This window comes from Anopheles funestus (genome assembly GCF_943734845.2).
Source record: "Anopheles funestus chromosome X unlocalized genomic scaffold, idAnoFuneDA-416_04 X_unloc_24, whole genome shotgun sequence".
Taxonomy (NCBI): Eukaryota; Metazoa; Arthropoda; class Insecta; order Diptera; family Culicidae; genus Anopheles; species Anopheles funestus.
The window spans coordinates 132,501-135,000 of record NW_026045148.1 but is presented as its reverse complement, the minus strand read 5'-3'; the positions used below and the strand labels follow the sequence as shown (position 1 = coordinate 135,000).

General features: G+C 49.4%; 1 non-coding gene and 1 pseudogene across 1 annotated transcript; both read left to right on the top strand.

Moving 5' to 3' along the window:
- Positions 1-1,391: 1,391 nt before the first annotated feature.
- Positions 1,392-1,549, top strand: LOC125773224 (5.8S ribosomal RNA). The gene has a single exon (XR_007419966.1). It is a non-coding gene; the product is annotated as a 5.8S ribosomal RNA (ribosomal RNA).
- Positions 1,550-2,258: 709 nt separating this feature from the next.
- The window catches only part of LOC125773218 (large subunit ribosomal RNA), a 3,597-nt pseudogene continuing 3,355 nt past the window's right edge, over positions 2,259-2,500 (top strand).

The following is a 2,500-nucleotide window of genomic DNA, read 5'->3' as shown; positions in this document are numbered from 1 at the left end:
TTTGATGGGTGACCATCACTGTGTCTCCGTGCCGAGCTAGATCTCCCCTAGCCGTAAGGCACTTGAACGCCCCTTCGACGACGAGTTGCATGTGTGTGGTATGTGTCAGAATCTGGTGAAGCTTTCTGCATGTGATGTGCCTTGTGTGGATCCGTGGCCATTGCATTGTGTCTGGTGTGTAGGTACCCAGACACTTAGAACGCTTGCGCGGAAAGCAAACTCGATCGTTGTACACTTTGATGGGCAACCATCACTGTGTCTCCGTGCCGTGCTAGATCTCCCCTAGCCGTAAGGCACTTTGAACGCCCCTTCGACGACGAGTTACAAGAGTGTGGTATGTGTCATAATCTGGTGAAGCTTTCTGCATGTGATGTGCCTTGTGTGGATCCGTGGCCATTGCATTGTGTCTGGTGTGTAGGTACCCAGACACTTAAGCAAACTCGATCGTTGTACACTTTGATGGGCGAGCATCACTGTGTATCCGTGCCGTGTAAGAGCTCCCCTGGCCATCAGGCACTTGAAAGGTCCTTCGACGACGAGTTACAATAGTGGTGTGTTAGATACGTCAGATTACGGTGTCTACTAGTGTGCAATACGTATCCGGCTACGGCACGGAACGAACGGGAACTGTGGTGCAGACAAACAAGAGTTAAGCCTATTAGTCATTAACTCTAAGGACGGGGCCATGGGGCGGTACGCAAAGGATACGGATGAGCGAGTATGCAGGCCCAATACTCAATAGCTCGATCCGATCCAAGCACATGAGTTGACTGCGGCGCCAGGTTAACCAATGTGCTAGATTCTATTTGGCCAGTAGAATCTTGTGTCTTACGCGATTTGATACCAAGACACCAGAACGAAAGTTAGTTGAAGAGTGATTAAACTCTTATGAAGAATGGTTGTGCAATCACAACTTATGACTTTAACCTATAAAGTGGATATGGACTATCAATTATAACATGGGGCACACACCATGTTCTCGATCCAATCCACGCACACGAGTTGCCTGAGTAGCGACAGGTATACCGATGTGCAATACGTATCCGGCCATAGGCACGGAACGAACAGGAACTGTGGTGCAGACATACAAGGGCCATGGGGCGGTACGCAAAGGATACGGATGAGCGAGTATGCAGGCCCAATACTCAATAGCTCGATCCGATCCAAGCACATGAGTTGACTGCGGCGTCAGGTTAACCGATGTGCTAAGAGAGTTGTTCCTGGGCCTTCAAAGTGACTTCAAAACTATCTTAGCGAATGGTGGCCATGGGCGTAGACATGAGCCACAAGTCACAAGGCCTGGGACTATTGGGTAATAAAGACAACTTAGTCAGAAAGTTAGTCTTTGGACGTACCACCGGGATTGTGTTACATTGGGAACCTTACTATAAAACCCTAGGCAGGGGATCACTCGGCTCATGGATCGATGAAGACCGCAGCTAAATGCGCGTCACAATGTGAACTGCAGGACACATGAACACCGATAAGTTGAACGCATATTGCGCGTCGGACGATTAAACCCGGCCGATGCACACATTCTTGAGTGCCTATCAATTCCTTGATATACAACAAACCAAACTTCAGGGTGGAGCGTGCCACAATAGAACACTATGGCGAGCAGCCCGTCTAGTGTCGTGGGGGAAACACGCTTCCACACTGTGCATAATGGCGTGCTCGGGACCTTTGTTGGGACCGCAGGGCGCTGAAAGTAAAGGGGTGAACCGCATAAATCGCACGCACGTAAACGCGCACACACACAAATAGAGTGAGACGTATCGTAGGATACCGCTAAGAGTACGTTGTGAAACATGGGGAAATTCAATCGAAAACCTCTTTGATGTCCAAGATTTCGTTGACCGTATCCGTCGTAATACTGGATCAACGTGCTTGGGGGAAAACGTCAAAGGGTTTTATAATAGTGGTGCATGATTAACCCATCGATGCCCGAGGGGAACATGTTGTCCAATACAATAGTGGTGCAGTTGGCTCGACATGCTCGGGGGGAGACATCGTGGGTCCAAGTCGACCAAGTCGACCGGGAGTTGTTGTTGAGAGATCGAATCAAAACGATGCCGAGCGGAACTCGTTGTCCTTATTGGAGTGATATTCGGACAACGTGCTCGGGGGGGCCATCGTTGATTCAAAAATGACCGTAAATTGCCCAATCCGTGTGTGTGTGTGTGTGAAGTGTTGTTGCGTATATATCGGTTCGCTATGCCCCGGGTTCGAAACGAATGGAATGTGACTGATTTTGTTGTAGGCCTCAAGTGATGTGAGACAACCCCCAGAATTTAAGCATATTAATAAGGGGAGGAGAAGAAACCAACCGGGATTCCCTGAGTAGCTGCGAGCGAAACGGGAGAAGCTCAGCACGTAGGGACGGTGTGTAACTGCACCTGTCCGATTCCGTGTACTGGAACGACCATTATCTACTATGCACGGTGCAAACAGTTCAAGTTCAACTTGAAGGTGGCTCATCTACCCAGAGAGGGTGATAGGC